Source organism: Triticum urartu, chromosome 5, assembly GCF_003073215.2.
Source record: "Triticum urartu cultivar G1812 chromosome 5, Tu2.1, whole genome shotgun sequence".
NCBI lineage: Eukaryota > Viridiplantae > Streptophyta > Magnoliopsida > Poales > Poaceae > Triticum > Triticum urartu.
This window is the reverse complement of record NC_053026.1, coordinates 180,004,882-180,029,499: the sequence shown is the minus strand read 5'-3', so window position 1 is coordinate 180,029,499 and position 24,618 is coordinate 180,004,882. Positions and strand designations below refer to the sequence as shown.

The 24,618-nt window shown below is 50.6% G+C and overlaps 1 pseudogene; it reads right to left on the bottom strand.

Annotated features, from left to right (window-relative positions):
* Positions 1-10,894: 10,894 nt before the first annotated feature.
* On the bottom strand, positions 10,895-23,833 carry LOC125506900 (annotated as a pseudogene).
* Positions 23,834-24,618: the final 785 nt, after the last annotated feature.

Below are 24,618 nucleotides of genomic sequence, written 5' to 3'. Positions count from 1 at the left end.
GATTTAAATATGTTGTGTGGTGAAGATGGAGCATAGCCAGACCATATGATTTTGTAGGGATAGCTTTCTTTGGCCATGTTATTTTGAGAAGACATAATTGCTTAGTTAGTATGCTTGAAGTATTATTATTTTTATGCCAATATGAACTTTTGTCTTGAATCTTTCTGATCTGAATATTCATATCACAAGTAAGAAGAATTACATTTAAATCATGCCAACTAGCATTCCACATCAAAAATTATCTTTTTTATCATTTACCTACTCGAGGACGAGCAGGAATTAAGTTTGGGGATGCTTGATACGTCTCCAACGTATCTATAATTTTTTATTGTTCCATGCTATATTATCCACTGTTTTGGGAAAAAATGGGCTTTATTATCCACTTTTATATTATTTTTGGGACTAACCTATTAACCGGAGGCCCAGCCCAGATTTGCTGTTTTATGCCTATTTCAGTGTTTTAAAGAAAAGGAATATCAGACGGAGTCGAAATGGAACGAAATCAACTGGAGAAGTTATTTTTGGAAGGAAACACACCCGATGGACTTGGACCCCACGTCAAGGAAGGAACGAGGTGCTCACGAGGGTGGGGGGCGCCCCCCCCTAGGGCGTGCCCCCTGTCTCATGGGGCCCCCGTGGCTCCCCTGACGTACCCCCTGCACCCATATATACCTACGTGACCTGAAACTTCCAGAACGCAATATAGATCGGGAGTTCCGCCGCCACAAGCCTCCGTAGCCACCAAAAACCAATCTAGACCCGTTCCGGCACCCTGCCGGAGGAGGCAATCCTTCTCCGGTGGCCATCTTCATCATCCCGGCTCTCTCCATGACGAGGAGGGAGTAGTTCTCCCTCGGGGCTGAGGGTATGTACCAGTAGCTATGTGTTTGATCTCTCTCTCTCTCTCTCGTGTTCTTGAGATGATACGATCTTGATGTATCGCGAGCTTTGCTATTTTAGTTGGATCCTATGATGTTTATCCCCCCTCTACTCTCTTGTAATGAATTGAGTTTCCCCTTTGAAGTAATCTTATCGGATTGAGTCTTTAAAGATTTGAGAACACTTGATGTATGTCTTGCGTAGGATAACCGTGGTGACAATGGGTTATTCTATTGATCCACTTGATGTATGTTTTGGTGATCAACTTGCGGGTTTCGTGACATTGGGAACCTATGCATAGGGGTTGGCACAGGTTTTCGTCGTGATTCTCCGGTAGAAACTTAGGGGTACTCTTTGAGGTCCTTTGTGTTGGTTGAATAGATGAATCTGAGATTGTGTGACGCATATCATATAATCATACCCATGGATACTTGAGGTGACATTGGAGTATCTAGGTGACATTAGGGTTTTGGTTGATTTGTGTCTTAAGGTGTTATTCTAGTACGAACTCTAGGGCTGTTTGTGACACTTATAGGAATAGCCCTTGCCTAACTAACCTTTCTTATTGAAACTCCACCAAAGCATGGGATGGTATTAGAGAAGCAAGCAAGAGGCGATAATCACTGAAACCTCACTGAGAAACAACGTACAACTCCCTATCAATACACTAGGTTAATACAATCATAACAACTCCCTTGAATGTGATCGCTTTCATACTTGGGATCCGGAACAAAGGATAGTAACGTTATGGCAAATGCGAGTGAAAATAGTGAACAATGGAACGACAAAAATATTAAAGTCTAATGTTTATGGAAATAGATGATAGGTATATGGTGAACATAGTGGTAGACTTCGCCGAACTAGTGCACCTATACAATTTACCATTGTATTGGGTGTGTTGGGGACACAAGAGACTCTTTATTATTTGGTTGCAGGGTTGCTTGAGAGATACCATCTTCATCCTACGCCTCCTACGGATTGATAAACCTTAGGTCATCCACTTGAGGGAAATTTGCTACTGTCCTACAAACCTGTGCACTTGCAGGCCCAACAACGTCTACAAGAAGAAGGTTGTGTAGTAGACATCACTCCGCAACAGCACCGGTGCCCACTGCCGGAGCCGAAGCCCGCCAGGCTTGCCTCGCTCGCCTCGGACCTCCCCGGAGACGAACTCCACCACCATCTAGACCGCAGTGACGCGCCACATCTGCCCGTCTCCTTCGCCGTCACCGAGGACCACCAGAGGCCTCGCATGCATCATCCCCGAGCAGCCACCGCCGCCAACGACCTCGCCGGAGCTCTTCCACCGCCGCGGTAAGCCCTTGACCGTCCGATCTCCCTTTGACATTGTAGATTTGATCGCAGCGAACGGGTAGGTTTTTTTATTAGATCGGTTCAGTATGGTTTATTCTGTGGTTTAGATCGAACCGGCCTCATCAGTTTTTCTTTTAGTTGCGCCGTGTACCGTTTTTCTTAAACAGTGGCCATCCGCCAGTTTAGCTCTCGCAGCGCACGCCTGTAGCTAGTCAGAAGCCGCCACTTAGCAGTGGCCAATTTGTAGCGCTTCTGTTTTATTGTTTTCTGTTTTAATTTACAGAAACAGTTTTGATTTTACTTTACTTATAACTTTTATGTTTTACATCCAAATTGAGTGATTCTTTTTGCACTGTGTCACAAATTTGTTTAAGTTTCAGTTTGCGTACTTAGTTTTCAAATTTGAGTAGTCTAAATTTGAATTATTTCAAATATGCTTCAAATACTATTTTGGCTCTAGTTTGAATTCTAAAATAGATTTTTGATTGATTCTTTTTGCTGTTGTTTTGTTGTTGTATTGTCCATCCAGAAGCATTTAGTTATTTATTTTTAGTTGATTTTAAATTAGGTTTATTGCGAAAGCAGTATTGTTTTTCTTATGTAGTTGTTTTAGTCATACAATTAGTGTTTCTTATTATTTTTAGTTAATTCTTTTGTAGATTTTTACATGTTGTCATATGTTTCTGTTAGACTACAGTAGATAAATTTTTGTATTTATTTATTAGTGTTTAGTTACTGTTTTAGCATTTGTTTGTTCAGTTCATAGTGGTAGTGGATAAAAATAGTTTTATTAGTTTTAAAATAATTTTTTTGCCACTTCAATATATGTTGTTATTGATTCTATATTTAGAACTAAATTAGTTTTCATAATTATTTTAGTATTTGTTTTCTATTGTCTTAGTGTTTTGCTAGTTGTTATAGTTGTTATAGTCTTAACTAGATAGTTATACTAGTTGTTATACTAGTTCTTTTGCTAGTAAATGTTTTAGTAAATTATTTTATGTTGTTTAATTAGAATTTTATTTTCTTTGCTGTAGAAAAGTTATTAAAGTAATTTAGTATGTTATGAGAGTATTGATTGTCATTGTGTGAGTTGGTTTCTTCTTTGTTTTCTTGAAGTTTTCTTTGGAATTCAATTTGTTTTTTTGGCTTCATTATTGTTTTGTTTATTGCTTTTTGATTGCTAGTATTGTTTGCTAGGATTATTGCTTCTGTGAATACAATGTCTGATTATATAGATTTCAACGGAGTGACGAATAGTTCTACCAAGTCATTATTATGATAGCGTATTTATCTTCATCAACTTACCAGGCAAGTTCACTTTGACCATGTTTTTCATACCTATGTTTTGTTTGCATGTAGTAGCACCCTTTCAACAATCCCTCCTGTAGTGTTATTGAACCTTGTAGTTGAGTAGATTGCATGAGGTAGAAACCCATCTCCCTATTATCAAGCCCAGGATGTTATGTAGTTTAAATGCTACGCTATAGTAGACGGGGTTGGTATGAATGCTCGGGAGTGGTATGATAATGGAGGAATCTACGTCAATGAAGACAAATTCATGATGGCATCGGCAAGGACTGCATCATCAGGACTTCAAGACTTCAAGATTTCGAGACTCGAGACAAGAATTCAATACACACTACTGGGTGAAGGACGGTTGATGGGCATCCTGGAGCAACCAGTGGATGGCCGAGATGCATGGAGAAGTGCCATGACATCTTGCGGAAAGCTTCACCCAGACTCAAAGAGATGGAAGAATACTTCATGCCCGAAAGCTCTGTGCAACCGCAAGCCACTATGGGCTCTGGCTTGGTTGACCTTAGTTGTGACTCTGGCTGGGACGGTGCTAGCAGATGTAGAACGACGGTAGGATTGGATGAGCACTGGATAGTGGTCAGGGGAACTCTTCGGAAGACCATGTTTCGGTCGTCTTGTTCCCAAACACCCTGAAGTGCGAGAACGTAAAAAGAGGGATCGAATCTTGTGGGTAAAGTGTACAAACCTTTACAGAGGGTTTAAACCTAATCGATTAGCCGTGTCCCCGGTTATGGACAATTTGAGCATCTGGACTTGGATCTATCTCGGATCTCTCAACACCGGACTGATAATTTAATTGTGGGCAACTTATGATGATCTGGGTGATGAGACATCGGTTGGCGGAACCATGTCATGATAGGAAATTCTGTAGTATAGACTCCTGATATTCCTTTGATGTAGCGAAAAATAAAACCAGCTTTTATGCAAAATAAACTCAGACCCAGAGCCACAAAGCCATATTGCATGTAGTATAGTTTATCATCTGTTTTTCTTACAGTGATCTTGCCGGTACATTCAATGTACTGACCTACACGGCTGCAATGTATCATGTTGCAGGATTTTATACGATGAGTGAGTTTCGTTGATTGGGTTACGGTCTACACTCAACCTGCCGATGGCGTTGATGGGACTCCACACCCGATTGTTTGTTTCCGCTGAGACTTATGAGGTATATATCAGTTTTACGTTATTTATACATGTGATTGCACTTTGATATATACATTAATGTACTGTGTGTGCCAGCATACCGATCCAGGGATGGCACAGATACACAGAGACTTGACCGTCTGAGGTCGGGTCGCTACACTCAAAAATATTTCCCTACTCATAAGAAAGAAGCTGCTTTAAAGGAAATATTTAACTTTGTGAAAATTGAAGAAGAGAGTCTCCCACAAGCTTGGGGGGCTTCTCCAATTACTTAATGCTTTTGCCTGATCATCCTCTCAAGAAAAATGAAATACTTGATTTCTTTTATAATGGACTAACCGATTCTTCTAGAGGCCACCTGGATGGTTGTGCTGGTTGTGTTTTCTCGCAAAGAACTGTTGAGCAAGCTGAATTGCTATTGAATAATATATTGAGTAATGATAATGATTGGACACTTCCTGAACCAACTCCGAAGAAAACTTCTATTTCTCAGTCCTGAAGATATGCAAGAGGCAAAGAAATCTATGAAAGAAAAAGGTATTAGAGCTGAAGATGTTAAAAATTTACCGCCTATTGAAGAAATACATGGTCTTGATAACCCGACACAGGTAGTAGAGGTAAACTCTCTCCATAGATTTGATGAAGGTGATATTCCTCATAATAAGTCTGCTAGTCAATGCTTGTATGAGTTTGATAATTTTATTGTTAAACAAGAAAATTTCAATGCTTATGTTAGTAGATAATTGAAACGTAATGCTTACATGCTTGACCACTTGGGTGATTATATGAGTAGAACCGTTAATGATCTTAAGCTTATTAGTAAACATTCCCTTATTTCCTCCTTCCTTCATTCCTTGCTAAGCTATAGTCGCTTCCTTGCTCTCGCCGTCTCGCATCCTACCGTCGGGGTCGCCATGGTCTTCTTCAAAGACATCTCCAGCGGTTCCTCCTCCGGCGACTACTCCTTCACCAGCTGGGTATGCCTCTCTTCTCTCTCTCGGGCTATGACTTGGAATGAAGGATTTTTACCCGGAGGTCGATTTGAGTCGTTTCTTCCTCTTGTAGCTTCCCAAGACCATCAGTGGCAACGAATGGAGAAGGGTGGCTGAAAATCTATCTGCTCGTTGTCACCATCAATCTCCATGCGTGAAGCTAGTTGCGTTTGATTCCGTGGACAGTGGGAGGAAGTTTATGGCATGTGCAGATAAGGTTAGACCCTCTTTCGTTGTTACAAATCATTTGTTAGGTGTGATTCAGACACTGTCACGGTTCCAACCCATTCATACCACACCTTCAACCAAACGCATCCTAAGACAGTGTCAAAGTATGTACCTAGTATCTTAAATTTTTGCCATCTCATCAGCGGTGCCATTAGAAAATTATTTGGCACCGCTTTAGCAGTTTGTGCAGCCAACTTTGGTCCACACATCCGAGCAGCCAAGCAGTAAAATACTAAATCTTTATGGCATGAAGGAACTGGGCATCGAAGCAACTACGTGCTCCGGAGTCTGGGTCCCTGATTTTTTGCCGCTGCATCGGCTCGCCAGTGTAGGGCACCGGTGCGAGATGTAGGAACAGTTGTCTTTACCCCAGTTTTGGCATACATAGTGGACGGCCTTAGTGCTATTACTTCTATGTTACTAAATTTGTGCATGTACACACCTGTTAGTATCAATTTGATGTCATCCAAACACTGTCGCTATGCTGTTGCAGTTATATTTACCTTCCTCATAAAATGTTCAATTTGTTATTTATTGTACATGAGTAAGAACTTGTAGCGTCGTTGTAGTTAATTATAGCTTCTGATGTTCCAGAATTTGGTTGTTGTCTCAGTACCAATTATTTCATTTACACATTGATCTTTTTGAGAAGATATGTCATAATTAACATGTTTCTTCAGTTTTTCAAAATAAGCATTGGTGATTTTCTATGTTGCTATAAACCCATTTCCCCTACAATTGTTACTGATCTAGTTTTAAATATTATAGGATGAACGGAAGTGTTCTTACTTGGAGTGGGTTGATCAAGAGTGGCCATAGTCTTTGAAGATGTGCCTAATGAAGCTCTGGAGCATGTATGAGGAAGAGAACACACGTAGGCTTAGAGAAAGTCTTGTCAATGCTGAAGAATATTTCAAGATGCGGGATAAAAAGTTGAAGATGGAGAATGAGCTCAGATTTTTTAAAATAAGACTTTGCTAAGATGGTGTTGGCGAAGGAGGAGGCACTTTCCCAGTTGGCCCGTGCAAAACGGGTTCTTACTGAACTGAAAGAAGAGGTGGATAAGACGAGCCTGGATGATCTTGATTAGGGAAATGAATATATTGTTCTTATGAAGTTGAACTAGCTATATGTTGTATTGTGTTGTTTTCATGTAGCTACCGTACTGTGATGTTATAATATATTTATGTGCCTGATATGAAATTGGCAAACAGTTGTTCGATATGAAATGTGAATTTGCGTAATACTGGAACTATTAATTGTAAACTAATAAACCTGCTAAATGTGTCATGGATCTTTGCAAATGGTTCTAGCAGTAAAAGTGCTTGCGATGGATAGCCCAATGCCACACAGTTTTATTCATCAAATCGTGTGTGATATAGTTGATAAAAGCAAACGGTTAACCAAGGAAGACCGTGTGTGATAGTTACACCGTTCAAACACGAGCCTACCCATCAAAACTGTGTGGGATGTACGTCCGAACGGAAACGTTTTCCCTAGATTCACTGTGTGGGATGTACATAAGAATGAAAAGGTATTCCTTGGATTGACTGTGTGTGATATACATACGAACGGAAATGTTTTTCTGGGATTCACCGTGTGGGATGTACATACCTACGGAAATGATTTTCTCGGATTACCGTGTGGGATGTACATACCTACGGAAATGATTTTCTCGGATTACCATGTGAGATGTACATACCTATGGAAATGATTTTCTCGGATTACCGTGTGGGATGTACATACCTACGGAAATGATTTTCTCGGATTACCATGTGGGATGTACATACCTACGAAAATGATTGGGTTTCGATGCCTCGCCCGATCACACACGGCCCCAGCCTGGGTCCCAGGAGGGCCTATCCCCGATGATTTCTGGGTTGTGTGGGAAGGACACCCTATCGCACACACTCACTTGGCGACGGTTCCAAATGCCGTCCCAAAAAGGGGTTAAAAACCGTTTGTTTAGGACCGACATGCACCAGTGACCCCTCGGATATGCTGGGAATCCCACGCGTGCTGGTCAAACATAGTCTCAACATATTTAAGGGATACAAGCCAGTCAAGCAAACGATGCGGCGATTTTCCAAACCCAAACAACAGGCTATGGGGGAGGAGCTAGCCAAGCTACTCAAAGCCGGGTTTATCAGAGGGATCAAACATCCGAATTGGCTAGCAAATCTGGTCATGGTGCTGAAGAAGGATAAATCTTGGCGCCTGTGTGTCGACTTCAAGGACCTCAATAAAGCCTGCCCTAAGGATCCCTTCCCACTACCTCGCATCGACCAGATTATTGATGCCACCGCAGGTCACGACTCACTGTGCTTCCTCGACGCATACTCCGGATACCATCAAATCAAAATGAAGGAATCCAACCAAGCCGCGACGACATTCATCACCCCATATGGGCCCTTCTGCTTCAACACCATGCCCTTTGGGCTCAAAAACGCCGGCACCACATACCAATGCATGATTCAAACATGCCTGGAAAAGCAATTCGGCAAGACAGTTGAGGCATATGTAATGATGTAGTCATTAAAACTAAGCATGTCGAATCATTGGTAGATGATTTATGCCTTACATTCAACAACCTCCGAAGATATGACATACGGCTCAATCCGGAAAAGTGCGTTTTCGGCGTTCCCGCCAGAAAATTGCTTGGGTTCGAATCGGAGCAAACCCAGCCAAAATCCGAGCCCTATCATAGTTGGCTACACCAACAGACCTCAAACAGGTCCAAAAACTAGTCGGATGCATAGCAGCTTTGAGCCGCTTCATCTCCAGATTAGGAGAAAAGGCGCTGCCATTGTATCACCTACTCTGACGCATCGACCACTTCGCGTGGACGGATGCTGCAACAGCCAGACTGGAAGAAATAAAAGCTTTGTTAGCAAGCAACCCAATCCTAGCTGCACCAAACGTCGGCAAACCCATGTTACTGTACATATCTGCAACACATCAGGTGGTGAGTGTGGTGCTCGTCGTTGAACGAGAAGAAGAGGGACATAAATTCCCACTTCAAAAACCCACATACTATGTGTCAATGGTCCTCACACCATGCAAATCCCGATATCCGCATTATCAAAAGATAGCGTATGCGGTCTACATGGCATCCCGGAAGCTATGGCACTACTTTTAAGAGTGTTCAATCACGGTGGCTTCCGAAGTACCACTTAATGATATTATCACCAACCGGTACGCCACCGGCCGGATCGCCAAATGGCCATTGAGCTCTTACCATTTGAAATAACATATAATCCGCACCGAGCCATTAAATCTCAGGTGTTGGCCGACTTCGTCGCCTAATGGACAGAGGTCGAACTCCCTAAAGAGTATGGCACATATTACAACTGGGTGATGCACTTCGACGGCTCTAAAATGCTAGCCGGACTTGGGGCTGGTGTCGTCCTGACATCCCCCATAGGAGACACAGTCCACTATGTGCTCCAAATAATGTATACAGACTCTAATAACACAGCCGAATATGAGGCCTTGTTGCATGGTCTTCGGATGGCTATCTCTATGGGCATACAACACCTGGAGGTGCGGGGGATTCAAACCTTGCAATATCCCAAATAAATGGAGAATTTGATGCCAAAGATCCGAAGATGGCGGCTTACCCCAATGTTATTCTTAAAATATCAGCTCGGTTCGAGGGGCTCGAGTTTCATCACGTGGCCCGAGAGAGTAATCAAGCAATGAACACCCTTGCTCCCATGGGTGCTAAACGCGACCCCGTCCCACCCAATACCTTTGTGGAAAGACTCTTCAATCCATCAGTGGCGTGGCAGGACGAGAGCAGCAATACCAATCCGGATCTGATCATACCCCCTGATTCCGAACACAATTCCAATATCATCGGGAGCTCGGCCACCGAAATAACACCATTGGCCCATGTAATCATGGCAGTAATCACCCCATGGACCGAACCCTTCCTGGCCTACCTTAATAGGCAAGAGCTCCCCGAAGACCAGAATGAGGCTCGATGCATTGTTCGTCGTTCGAAAGCCTACAAGGTTCATGAAGGAGAACTCTACAAGAAAAGTACTACCAGAGTCCTTCAAAGATGTATCTCCGAAGAAGAGGGACGGTAGCTCTTGGCTGAAATCCATGCTGGTCTTGGCGGCCATCATGCCGCAGCTCGGGCCCTCGTAAGTAAGGCCTTCCGTACCGGTTTTTCTGGCCCACGGCCCGAGCAGATGCACAAGACCTCGTCCAACATTGTGTAGGATGCCAACTTTTCGCCAATCAAAGCCACATGCCGCCTACCGCCCTACAAACAGTCTCCATTACTTGGACTTTCACGTTCTGGGGGCTTGACATGGTCGGACACCTCAAAGGGGGAAGCCATAAGAAAAAAATACCTGCTGGTCATGGTAGATAAATTCACTAAGTGGATAGAGGCCAAACCAGTTAAAACGGCCGAAGCTGCACCAATGATAGACTTCATATCTGGTGTCGTACACCGTTATGGTGTCCCACACAGCATCATCACCGATAATGGCTCTAACTTCACAGTCGATGATGTAAAAACCTGGTGCGCTAATATGGGCATCAAGCTCGATTATGCCTCCATCTATCACCCCCAAACAAACGGTCAAGTCAAATGGGCTAACGGCCTGATAATGAGGGGCATTAAACCCATACTAGTGCGATCCTTAAAGGAGTCAGATAAACACTGGGTTGAGGAGCTCGACTCGGAACTCTGGGGACTGCAGACCACGCCCAATCGCACGACCGGATACACACCGTTCTTTATGGTATACAGCGCATAGTTAGGCTGCAGGTGGGAGTGGGACTAAGTGGGATTAGCCATCCCATCCCACTTAAACGGTTCTAATGGGCTCCCATTGGACAAGAATAAAATTAAGTGGGCTAGCCCTATTAGCCCATTGGAATCCCACTTAATCCACCAGCCCAGTCCCAACTCTTGTGCATGGAAGAGGAACGAATAGAGGAGGCGCCGTGGTGCAGCCGCCGCCACGAGACGCCGGTGCGTCAGATCCTATTCCGCCTCAGTACCTTCCCGACCTCCCCTGCCTCGCAGCCTCTACCCCATCCTCACGCGATGGCAAGGTCTCCTGTAGTCCCAACGCTCGCGCATGGCATTTTCCACCTTGGGTATAATTCCCCCCACCCAGCTTCCCCTCGGTCACCATCTACCGTACACCGGCGATGTCAATCTCCCTCACCAGGCTCCTGGGGTCATCCTGGTCCGCGAGTATGCCGGACATGTCAGTGATCAGCAACAGCTTCTCGACGCATATGGCAGATGCGATCTCCCCCGCGGTGACTTGGCGTTGATGTTGTAGGCCAGTCTCGTCGGCGGCCACGGTGGAGATCACCGGGATGTGGCTGGATGCGATGATTGGGTGGAGCACGGAGGGGTCTATGCACATCACCTCGCCGACAAAACCGAGGGCTGCGACATCGGGGGAGGGGCCGCAGTGAGAAGGTGCGCATCCTTGCCGCAGAGGCCGACGTGGTGGCGCCGGCGAGATTGATGAGGGAGAGGAGCTGCTTGTTGACCTTGCTGACTAGCACCAACTCGACATCGACGCGCCGTGCAGCCAGAAATTTATCTCCGGACCTCCGTCGTGCATGAGCACGGGGCGCAGGCCAACGTAGGAGAGGAGGACAAGGTCGCGGATCACCGACGCCAGCACCTCCGACGACTTCATGGCCGCGCCGCCGTACTTCACCATCACCTTCTTGCCCTTGAACTGCTGGATGAAGGGGAGCGCCTCCGATAGGACGTACACGCGGTTCAGCGCCGCGACTGCGGGACACGGGATGAATTGTTTTTAGGTGGGATGGTGGGATCCCACTTCCACCCGCTTAATACATGTGGGCTATCTGATATTTCCCACGAATTCTTAGTGGGATCAGGTGGAATGAGGTGGGATGCCCACAGGCAGTCCCACTTGCAGCCTGAGCGCATAGGTTGTCTTGCCCTGCGATATTATTCACGACTCGACTCGAGTACGCATGTACGAAGAGAGAGAGGCCGAGCTCGATCGGCAAGATGACTTAGGCGGCCTGGAGGAGGAGCACGATGTCACAAAATCTCGCTCAGCATTCTACCAACAACAAGCTTGAAGATACCAAAGCAGAGAAGTGCGGGCCAAGACTTACAATGTAAGGGAACTCGTTCTACGCCTACCGGAGAAGAAAAAGGACAAGCTCAAGCCCAAATGGGAGGGTCCCTTCATCATAGATGAATTTCTCATTGGAGGAGCCTATCGCCTTCATAATGCATCGGACAATCGCTTAGAGCCGAACCCTTGGAACGCTGCCAGACTCCGAAGATTCTACGCCTAAGTCCGGAATCACAGTTCATTACCTTTTTCTCTTTTTTCTCTTTCTTCTTTTTGTTTTTATACGATTTCTAGCCCGTGTTCGGATAAACCGCACACTTAAGGGGTATACATCCTTAAATGTACATACCCCCCAATACCTGGGGGTTTCTTGTCACAAAAGCTTATTATTATTTTTCGAGCATCAAGCTCACCGCATATATGCGTCGTCTTCTCATATATGTCTTTTCTTCGCCATTATGTGCACCTTTATGACTTAAGTTTTTGCCAAGCTGGGTTGCCTGGCTCCTGTGCTTATGCTCGTTTGTTCGGCTAGGGCATAAAGGGAGCACCTCTGCGATTGTTACAGCTGGGTCATCCGGACGTGTACCTCAGACGTGTGAAGTCGAAAGCTAGCGTTCTTAAGGGAATAATAGGTCGGTGAACAAAAGATGAAATGCAGTCGTTGCGCTACAAGCCCCAAAAATATAAGGTATTGTGATTTTTAGCATCACAACTCAGGCGTGCACAACAACACACGCTAGCCCAGGGAAAGGAACCCTTAACGGAACTATTCTCTCTAGAAGATGTTTCTTATGATCAAATGTAATATAACATAACTCCCTGAATACAACTTGTCTGTTCAAGCAACTATGACCGGACTACCTGGTTTCCAAACATACTTCGGTGTTTACCACCACTACAACATTCGGAAACATTCCAAACTTTGGATTTAGGAGGTTAAAGTGGAAGGTCTGCCATGACAATCATTTTATAATTCGGCTGGAGATACGTTTGTCGATAAAAGTACATTACTACTTGGACTCAAAAACTTCCTCCTCCTCTAGACCATCTAATAAGTTGTCTAGCTTACAATCCTGCTGAGAAAACTTGGCGGCTACCTTTACTTGGTCATATACTAAGCTAACAGGAATTTCCTATCTGTCTGGTCCCCGAGGCCCGACTCGGGCCATATGATTCGGATAAAGTCCGGTGTACCGTGTTTTCACCGTGGCCGAGGCCTCTCGTGCACCTTCTCGGCATGCTGATATCTTCCATAGTCCAAAGCGGCGATGAGCTTCTTTGAATAAATTCACGAGCTCCTCCATACTTCTTGGAGGAGAATCGGCTGGCCATAGAGCTTTAGCAATGTTCCTCATTGCCTTCCGGGCTCGTTCATGCACTTTGGACAGCTCTTGTAGCAGATCGCTTTGAAATCCGGACACCTCTTCTTCAGGCCGCCCAGTCAGCACGCCTACAGAAATAAAAGTTGTTAAAACTTCCCATTAGGGGACTGTACTGAAGTAAGGATAAAAGGCATACTGAATATGTCGCCTTTCATCTTTCTGTTCTCTTTCAAGGCATCTGCCAGTTGGGCTCGTTTGTCCTTCAGCTCCTCTGCCTGCTTAATGTTGGCATCTTGCAGCTTGTTCTTCTCATCCCTGGTCCGCGTTAGTACACGTTGACCAGTGGCTTCTTACCCTTCACATGCTCCTTGTCCGCCTGAGCAGCCTTTAGCCTTTCTTCCAACTGCTATGTCGATCCTGCCGCTGAAAACAAAACAATGCATATTTTAAAATCATTGTTGGCGCAGAATCGTAGTTCCCGGACACTGTTGTGCTTACCATCTGATGCCTTTCCGGAATTCTTCAAATTCTCCAGTTCGGCGGTGACAATAGCTAGTTTGGTCTGACACCCTTCAAGCTCCTTGCACAATGTGTTATTATTCTTCGTGAGAAGCTGACGATATAACAATCCTTCAATCAGTTGGGCCAACTGCTTCAAGTCTTGGGCGCTACGGGCATATGACCATGTTAAATTGTGTCAAATTTCACCTGTATTTTCTTTGAGAATAGCTGAATAATTCCGGCAAGGCCATCTCAAGCTGCCCGGATATAGGCGTCCGTCGAATTCAGTGCGGTGAATTCTTGTTCGGACAAGTCCGGTGTACGCATGGCCTCCTTCAAGCGACGGTGGTTCATCACGCTCTCCACTTTGGAATTTGTGACCGACACGTCATCCGAATCCTCTTGAGGAGGCGAAACGGGCGCGGCTTTTGCTCGCGTCCTAATAGACGAGTTCGGCACCGGATTAGTGGGCATCTGGCTAACTGGGCGATTTCCCACCGTTTGCCGTGTACTCCTCCTAAAAGATAAAAAGGGGGAGACCCTTAAACATTCCAGACTCATGCCTAGGTGTCGGATTTCGGGTTCCGGCAGACCCTTGAGGTTCGAACACTGGCGTGCGCACGGAGATCTCTCGCCTATCGATCTTCGTCTGATCCTCTCGTGCAAACTAAGATGAAAATGATGAACAACACAAGAGAAACTACGTTTATACTGGTTCGGGCCACCGTTGTGGTGTAATACCCTACTCCAGTGTGTGGTGTGGTGGATTGCCTCAGGGGCTGATGATGAATAGTACAAGGGAAGAACGACCTCGTGAGAGGTGTTCTTGAGCTGGTGCGATGAACTACTATGGTGAGTTCCGTCGCCTCTCTTTCTTCTGGGTGTCCCCCCTTCCTTTGTGGAGGCTAGCTCTATTTATAGAGGCCCTGGGCCTCTCCCCAAATAATTGAGCGGGAAGGGCGCCAACAATTGGCCATTTTGAAGGGGAACATCTAGTACAAGTTATCCTGACCAAAGGTGGTCTTCGGCTGCCAAAAGCACTGGTGATGATGCCGTCTCGGGCTCCACGGTGACCTCCGTCCTGCCGTCCGGCTGGTCTTGGTCTCGTTGCACCGGAATGGCAACCTTTGCCTAATGCCTTGGCCTGTGCCTGCCCCCTTTGCACCAAAGGGGAAACAAAGACCCCGTGCAGGCCGGCGCCCGCCTGGCGCCCGCCTGGCCTTGATCGTCATGGCTTGCATCACGGGATCCTCGCGAGATACCCCTGCCTTGATCTCTCCGCCTCCTCGCGAGCCTGCCTGATGAGGCTGCCTCTGAGGAAGCTTCCTGTTGTTCGCCCCGCGAGGCTTGGCCCCCGCGAGGGTCTTGAGCTTGCGTTCATGAAGATGGGCCGCGCTAGGCCCCCACGCTTCAGGCCGCAGGCAGGCAAGTCTGGGGACCCCCATTACCAAAACGCCGACAGTAGCCCCTGGGCCCAAGGCTCGCCCGGGCTTGGCCTGGCAGGGAAGCGAAGGGGCAAGCGCGAAGCGCCGCGAGCCCTAACAGCCTGCGGCCTTGGGCGCTGCGTGGAGGTTGACTAGACGTGGGCGTATGCGCTTCCCACGACACCTCGGCGACCGCACGACCTGACAAGTCCCTGCATGCAGAGAAACCGGTCAAGATTACCTGCGATCGTGGTGCTCGGTGGTTGGCCTCCTCCAGCTATAAGTACGGGGCTGGGCGAGCCCCTTCAGTCCATCCCTTCTTGCTGCTCCTTTTCTTCTTCTTGGCTAATCACCGTCCCCATGGCCCCAAAGAGATTCTCGACTGCGGAGAAAGGAAAGGCCCCCCGGGCAGGGCCTGATCCTCCCCCGACCAAGCGTGACCGAGGCCGCCCTCGCAAGTACACCACGGTCCCCGTGGTAGCCTCCCGCGGTCATGGACACAGTTCCCTGCGTGGTGGTGAGCGCCCGGTTGCCGACGGGGGGCACGCCATGGGTGTGCGCCCCCTAGACCACGCTTCCGCTCTGTGGAGGTGCTGCCGGAGTTCATCGTGTGGTCGGCGGACCCATCCAGCACCCGGCTCCAGCTCCCACGTTTCTTCGTAGATGAACTGCCGGCCAGCGCTCGGTGCGGCTTCTGGCTCCAGGCAGACGGCTGCTGCAGCAGGGCCTCCTGGGCTTCGCTGGAGGTCTCCGTCTCTGGGAACGGGGCCCTGAAATGTGGCTGGCAAACATTTGCCCGCGCGCACGGCCTGGGCCGGTGGTGTACCCTGTACTTCAAGTTTGATGGCGACGCCAGCCTCTACGTGAGGGTGTTTGTGGAAGATGGTCGCCGTGCCGGGTGCTGCCCTGAAGATGACGACCGCGGCCGCCTGCCCAGCCCCGGCACCGACCAGGATGAAGATGGCGACTGGCGTACAGGCGGCGGTGCTCGGGGTTCGCCAAGTTTCGGCGACTCTTCCTCAGGCAGCAGCTCCTCCAGCGGTGGCCGCGACCAGCCCCCGCGCTGTCGCGCCCGCCTGGATGAAGGCGGCGGGTCCACCCACCGCCGCTCCCTGGTGAAGCTTGAGGAGGCGTCCGCCTGACCCCCAGGAGCGGCTCGAGCTTTTGCTGTAGGTTGGTGTTGGACAGGTCGTGTCCATTTTGTTTCCTTCCTTTCCTGCTTTAGACGAAGGTGGTACAGGGCCCCGTGGGGGCGTGTTAGAACTGTTGCTGTCAAGTGTCGCGTTGCTTTTGCCATCTCTGCGCTATGTTTCCATGTTGCGTGTCCATGTACAGGAGTCATTTGAGCTTGGTGGAGCTTGACACGGCACTCGCCTCCAGAGGCTGAGGCCTCGCCATGCGCTTCATGCCCTATAAGGATTAGTTAGAGGGGTAACCTTTGGTCCCGGCAGCGAGGGCGATCAGCCTAGGTCCTGCGTTTGTGTCACGATGCCCATGAGGCATGGACTGGGAGGGGTGCTCCCGCAGAGGACCCGGACAGGAAAGCTCCAGACGATCGGGGCAGAAGACGCTCGCGAGGCGCCCGCGAACATCCCTCGCGAGACTTGTGCGAGAGAAAACGAGGCGAGCGAGCAAGAAAGACAAAGAGTCACAAGCCAGGAACGCCAACAACTCCAATAAGACTTCAAACGGAAATAAACACGCCAACTGCAGAAAGCAAATGAAAAAGCCGCGTCTGGCACCTATTCTAGTCTTCGACGTCTTCTCACCAGCGTGGAGCTAAGTGCTGCCACTGGGCGTGGGCGGGAGCCCCCGAGGCCCAAGGGCGGCACTCCAGAGACTCGGGGGCGTGTACAGCCCCACTCATTATTACGTGAGAGTGTCACGGGCGGCGAGCTTCACAGGCATTGGCCTTCTTCACAGGCACCGGGCCTTTCTCGAAACGCGGCAGCTTCACAGGCATTTGCCTTTTTCACAGGCACCGGGCCTTTTCCAAAACGCAGCTTCACAGGCATTTGCCTTCTTCACAGGCACTGGGCCTTTTCCAAAACGCAGCTTCACAGGCATTTGCCTTCTTCACGGGCACTGGGCCTTTTCCAAAACGCAGCTTCATAGGCATTTGCCTTCTTCACAGGCACCGGGCCTTTCCTTGGCACTGGGCCTCGCTCAGGGGTAAAACCTCCGGAGATGTTGAATGTTCCATGCGTTCTAGATGGGTACTCCCTTCGGGGTCTCCAGGCGCGCGGAGCCAGGCCTGGAAACATGAACAACCTTGAACGGGCCCTCCCACATGGGAGAGAGCTTGTGCAGCCCCTCCCTGGAGAGAACCCGTCTGAGCATGAGATCCCCTACCTCAAGGGTCCTGGGGCGGATGTTGTGGCAGTGGTATCGTCGTAGCGCCTATTGGTACCTTGCCACTCGCAGTGCGGCTTCCCGACGGCGTTCCTCCCCCAGCATGAGATCCGTCCCCCGCATGGCGTCCTGCTGCGTCTCGTCGAACGCTAGGACCCATGCGGAGCGATGCATGACCTCGTGAGGGAGGACAGCCTCTGCTCCATAGACAAGGAAGAACGGGGTCTCGCCAGTCGGTTTGGTCGCAGTTGTGCGGATTGACCACAACACGGACTGGAGCTCGTCGTACCAGCCCCTGCTGCAGGCCTCCAGCTTCTTCTTGAAGGTCCTGGCTTTGAGGCCCCTAAGGACCTCCGTGTTGGCCCGCTCGGCCTGGCCGTTGCTCCGGGGGTGTGCTACCGAAGCATAGCATATCTACGTTCCAAGGTTAGCACAGTACGTTTTGAAGAGATTACTGGTGAATTGCGAACCGTTGTCGGTGATGATGCGGTTGGGCACCCCAAATCGGCTCACGAGGCCCTTGATGAATTTGACCGCTGAGCCTGCCGGGATTGTGCGGACGGCTTCCACCTCAGCCCACTTGGTGAATTTGTCCACGGTGACGTAGAGGTAGTGATAGCCCCCTGGCGCCTGAGGAAACGGGCCCAGAATGTCAAGCCCCCAAACTGCGAACGGCCATGAGAGGGGTATAGTCTGTAGACCCCCCGCAGGCTGATGGATCTGCTTAGCGTGAAACTGGTAGGCCTCGTAAGCCCTCACAAGCTCAACAGCGTCATTGAGTGCCATGGGCCAATAGAATCCAATACGGAACGCCTTGCCGATGAGGGTCCGTGACGACGAGTGGTGCCCGCAGTCTCCGCCGTGTATGTCCGCCAGTAGCTCCTTCCCTTACTCTCGGGAGATGCAGCGTAGGGACATGTCATTTGGTCGCTTCCTGTAGAGCTCGCCATCCTGAATGCAATAAGCCGTGGCCTGCCGCGCCACACGCTCCGCCTCCTCCTCATTCTCCGGCAGAGTCCCTTGCATCAGGTAGTTCTTGAGCTCCGAGATCCAACACCCTTCCTGAGGCTCTAACACCAGGAGCAGACGTGCCCCTGAGGCTGGGCCACAGACCGGGGCTCCTGAGGTAGGCAGCTGAGGGAGCTCCTCCCTTGGTTGTGCCGTGCTCGACAGCGACGGCACCGCCGAGGGTTGGAAGAGCCGCTCCTCAAAGACGCCGGGCTCCTGAGGCAGCCGCCTAGATGCCCTCTTGGCAATGTCGTCAGCCTCCTGATTGGTGCCGCGAGGCACATGCTGCAACTCCAGTCCCCAGAACTGTTTGTCCATCTTGCGGACCTCAGCGAGGTAGGCTTCCATGTGCTCATCCTTTGGCTCATATATCTCGTTGGAGAAGTTGACGAGGAGCTGCAAATCGCCCTTGATGATGAGGCGCTTCACCCCTAAGGCAGTTGCGGCCTTCAAGCCTGCTATTAGGCCTTCGTACTCCGCTATGTTGTTGGAGACCTTTTCTCCATGCTGGAAGCAAAGTTGCACGGCGTAGTAGAGTTTGTCCTGGGTAGGGGATACAAGCACTACGCCAGCTCCCGCACCGTGCCAGGAGAACACCCCATCAAAGTACATGACCCAGTCATCCGGTGCTTCACTTCCTGGGGAAAGTGATCGGTCTTCGCCTGCCTCGAGACCCGGCGCTTCTGCCCATTCTGCCACAAAATCCGCTAGCGTGGCTCCCTTGATGACTCTGGTCGTACTGAATTCTAGCTGAAATGCCTGTAGCTCGATGTTCCATTCAGCAACCCTTCCAGCTAAGTTGGGCCTCCTGAGTACCCTCTCCAAGGGGTATGCCGAGATGACCTTGATGGGGTGGCCTTGGAAGTAGTGTCGCAGCTTGCGTGAGGCCACCAATAGCGTGAGGAGGAGCTTTTGAGGCATGGGGTACCGTGCCCTCGCGTCCCGTAGCACTATGCTGACGAAATACATGGGGTGCTCGACGAGGTTGAGGGTGCTGGCACTGCTTGCATCCTCCAGAGGTCGAGGCGTCTCTTGAGACGACAGAGCTCCCAGTGCTTGGTCGCCTGAAGGGGCCTCTCCTGCTCCAGGTGCGTTCTCCTGCCACGGCTGTTCCTTTCCGGCTGCAGTTGCGGCCTTCGCGAGGCCCTCCTGGCTCTGCTTCACTTCAGTTCAGACGGTTGATGCGGCACATCGCTCCTCCCTGACCGCTACCAGGGCTGCGCTAGCGGAGTAGGGGGTGGCCGCAAGGTAGAGCACCAGGGGCTCCCGAGGGCGCGGAGCTACCATTACTGGTGGACTGGTAAGGTACCTCTTGAGGTCTTGGAATGCCTTGTCGGCCTCTTCAGTCCATTCGAAGGGGCCCTTTTTCTTCATCAGCTTGAAGAAGGGCAGCGCTCGTTCCCCCATCTTGGAGATGAAACGCCCCAGCGCAGTTACACGCCCAGTCAGCTTCTGCATTTCTCTGAGGGTCCTTGGCGGGCTCACGTCTTCGACTGCCTTGACCTTCTCCGGGTTGGCCTCAATGCCCCTGTGGGATACGAGGAAACCCAGGAGCTTGCCTGAGGGGATTCCAAACACGCACTTCTCCGGGTTGAGCCGTAGGTCCACTTCGTTGAGGCTCACGAAGGTTTCTTCTAGGTCCTGTATCAGGGTCCTTGCCTCACAAGACTTCACCACAATGTCATCGACGTAAGCTTCTGCGTTCCTCCCGAGCTGCCGGCCTAAGGCGATGTGCATCAGCCGCTGAAAGGTCGCGCCTGCATTGCGCAACCCAAACGGCATGCACGTATAGCAGTACACTCCACACGGGGTCAGGAAGGCCGTCTTCTCCACGTCTTCTACCGCCATCTTGATCTGGTGATAGCCCGAGAAGGCATCTAGGAAGCACAATAGGTCACACTCTGCGGTGGAGTCGACTATCTGGTCAATGCAGGGGAGCAGAAATGGATCCTGCGGGCAGGCCTTGTTGAGGTTGGTGAAGTCGACGCACATGCGCTCCTTTCCTCCCTTTTTTGGCACAACGACCGGATTAGCCAGCCAATCAGGGTAGCGGACCTCGCGGATAACTCCTGCTGCCTCTAGCTTCCGGGTCTCTTGAACGATGAAAGCTTGTTTCTCAGTAGACTGCCGCCTTGCCTTCTGCTTCACGGGGCGCACATTGGGGCACACGTTGAGGTGATGCTCAATCACTTCCCTTGGGACCCCTGCTAACTGATCGGGTTCCCATGCAAACACCTTCTTGCTCGCACGCAGGAAACCGATCAAGGCTTTCTCTTGCTCGGGCTCGAGGTTGGCCCCTATGGTGAAGGTGGAGCTAGCAGACCCGTCCTCGTCGATTGGTACCTACTTGGTTTCTGCCTTGTCTTGGGTGAACAGTTGCTTCTTTTTACTCGGTGCAGCCCCCTTGGGCTCAAGGGCGTCGGTGCCAGTGGGCTGCGCCACCGCGGCCGCCCTGAAAACAAGCTGGAGCACCTGCAGCGCATCCCTTGTGTCTCCTGACATGGTGAGGACGCCGCTGCTCCCAGGCATCTTCATGAGGTTGTACGCCGGGTGAGTTGCTGTCATGAACTGAGCCATGGCCCGATAGCCGAGGATGGCATTGTAGGGGAGGCCGATGGGGGCGATGTCGAAGTCGATCAGCTCCGTGCGGAAGTTGTCGCAGGTGCCAAAGGTCACTGGGAGGCGGATCTGCCCCAAGGAGGCGGTGGAACCGGTTCCGACGCCCAAGAAAGGCCTGCTGGGTTGGAGCCGCTCCAGCGGCACGTGGAGGAGGCTGAAGGCCTCCACCGAGAGCACGTTGAGGCCGGCACCACCGTCGATGAGGGTCCTGGTGATGGCCACTTGGCAGATGGTGGGGGTGCACAGCATCGGGAGCACGCCCGAACCAATGGGGTTGATGTGGTGGTCCTCCGAGTCGAAGGTTAGATCGGCCTCGGGCGCCACCCAGCCCGGGGGGGCTTCTCAGCGCTTGGAGGCGGTGCTGATCTGGCGGGTGAATGGCTTGATGTGATGGCTCGAGGGTGGTGCCTGGGAGACACCTAGGAGAGCTGCGACGACGGGCGGCGCTGGAGCGGCGAAACGGGCGAGGAAGAGGTCGCGCAGCTCCTCCCAGGAGGTGACAGAGGCCGTCGGTAGGTGGAGGAGCCACGCGCGCGGGATGCCGATGAGGGCCATGGGTAACTAGTTGGCCATCACACGATCGTTGCCCCCGGCTCCAAGGACGGCCTCCTCGTATGCCAGCAGGAAAATCATCGGGTTTGTCTCGCCATCGTAGCGCGGCGGCATCTCGGGCCTGAACTTGCGCGGCCACTGCACCTATCGCAAGGCGGAGGCCAAGGCCCGGAGCCCCCTGGCCCCAGTGTCGGCATCCGTTGCTGGAGCGGGCGGCGCGTTGTCCGCCATGAAGGCAGGATGCGATGTCGAGGGAGAGCGGGTCATCAGGAGGGAGGACTCCGGCGCACCCCTACCTGGCACGCCAAATGTCAGATTTCAGGTTCCGGCGGACCCTTGAGGTTCGAACACTGGGGTGCGCGCGGAGATCTCTCCCCTACCGATCTTCATCCGATCCTCTCGTGCAAACTAAGATGAAAATGATGAACAACACAAGAGACACGAGGTTTATACTGGTTCGGGCCACCGTTGTGGTGTAATACCCTACTCCAGTGTGTGGTGTGGTGGATTGCCTCAGGGGCTGATGATAAATAGTACAAGGGAAGAACGGCCTCGCGAGAGGTGTTCTTGAGCTGGTGCGATGAACTGCTAGGGTGAGTTCCGTCGCCTCTCTTTCTTCTGGGTGTCCCCCCTTCCTTTGTGGAGGCTAGCTCTATTTATAAAGGCCCCGGGCCTCTTGCCGAATAATTGAGCGGGAAGGGCGCCAACAATTGGCCATTTTGAAGGGGAACATCTAGTACAAGTTATCCTGACCAAAGGTGGTCTTCGGCTGCCAAAAGCACTGGTGATGACCCCGTCTCGGGCTCCACGGTGACCTCCGTCCTGCCGTCCGGCTGGTCTTGGTCTCGTTGCACCGGAATGGCAACCTTTGCCTGATGCCTTGGCCTATGACTGCCCCCTTTGTACCAAAGGGGAAACAAGGACCCCGTGCAGGCCGGCGCCCGCCTGGCGCCCACCTGGCCTTGATCGTCATGGCTTGCGTCACGGGATCCTCGCGAGATACCCCTGCCTTGATCTCTCCGCCTCCTCGCGAGCCTGCCTGATGAGGCTGCCTCTGAGGAAGCTTCCTGTCGTCCTCCCCACGAGGCTTGGCCCCTCGTGAGGGTCTTGAGCTTGCGTTGATGAAGATGGGCCGCGCTGGGCCCCCACGCCGCAGGCCGCAGGCAGGCAAGTCTGGGGACCCCCGTTCCTAGAACGCCGACACTAGGCATGCATTAAGTACAAATACCTCTTGGAAGACTGTGAAGCCTCCGCAGTACTCCCAGCTCCTTTTCGTTTTGAGCAACGGCCTTGTGCAGGGGACGTCCTCGAAGAGTTACGGTCCTTGGAACGCCGATCCTGATGAAATCCGGATTAGTACAACAGGAAAGGATATAAATGAGGATCTCTTCTTAGGAAGCCTCTGGATACTCACGATGCAGAATGGGTAAAGGCGAGGGTAGTCAGCGATAATGGCCACTTCCGAACCGTCAAGGCTCGCCTGATAGAATACCCCATCATCAAATTCTATATATATATATATATTTGGATCCTCACAAAATCCAGGATCCTTATCGCGATTTTGATCCTCCAGCTGAGGAGCAGGACAGTGGACATCCTCGATGAAAGGTCATTTCCCCACTTTATGTTTTGGATGATGATGACAACCCTTTGTTGGTCTAATCTTGTGCTAAATGTTTCAGGTTCCCGATTCTTAGGCCTACATCGGAAAGCTATTATCTCTCTTAGGAAAATATCGAAGACGGAGCCCTCTATGCTTTTTATCTCTTTGGTCGTAGGGAACCCGTACTATCAAGAGGGAATCCTCATTAGAAAGAACTGGGGGGGATCTATTCACGTACACCTTCCTCTCCCCCCCCTTTGTCTTTCTTAGGTGTGAGAGAGAGAGTTTCCCTTATCTCTTCTCTTATCTTCTTCTGCTCACTGTTACCTCCCAGCGGTTGTACCGCTCTCTGGAGCGGTTGTACCGCTGGTTCTTGACGCTCACCAGCTTTGATCGAGCGGTTGTACTGCTGCTTCCGGGCGGTGGTACCGCCACCATGCTCTGCAAAAGCTAGGGTGGTGGTTCCGTCCATGCACCGCCCAAGTACCGCTCAAGGCTCTGGTTTGATGCGGTTCTCGGGCGGTAGTGGCCCGGTTGGTCCGGTCGTTCCTTGATGACCGGTACCACCGGTGGTCTGAGCGGTTCTTCCGCTCAGAACTTAGCCTCCCAAGAGCTCAAGGCCATGCGGTTGTTCCGGCCATGCACCACCCAAGTACCGGTCAAGCTTCTGTTTTGATGCGATAGTTGTGCGGTGGCTAGGCGGTTAGTCCGGTTATTTTCTTAACCGGTACTACCGCCTGCTGGCCCGGTTGTACCGCCTGGTAGGGTTCTGCAGATACACCGTGAGTCCTGGTTGTACCGGGACAAGGACCGATTGTACAGGTGCAGTGCAAAAAACGCAGTAACTGCTGGAATTTAGGGTTGCTATATAAGGGTGCTTCTCCCACCTACCACTCTCGCCTTTGACCTCTCTCACTCCACCATTAATGCACCTCAAGCTCTCTTGCCCGATCTCTCTCTCTAGCCACTCAAACTTGTTGATTTGCTAGGGATTGAAGGAGGATACCTAGATCTACACTTCCTCCAAAGGATATTTGCTTCCCCCATACTTTCTTGTGTGGATTTTGTTACTCTTGGGTGTTTGAGCACCCTAGACGGTTGAGGTCACCTCAGAGCCATATTCCATTGTGGTGAAGCTTCGTGGTTTCGTTGGGAGCCTCCAATTAAGTTGTAGAGAGAGCCCCAACCTTGTTTGTAAAGGTTCGGTCGCCGCCTTCAAGGGAACCAATAGTGGAATCGCGGCATCTCGCATTGTGT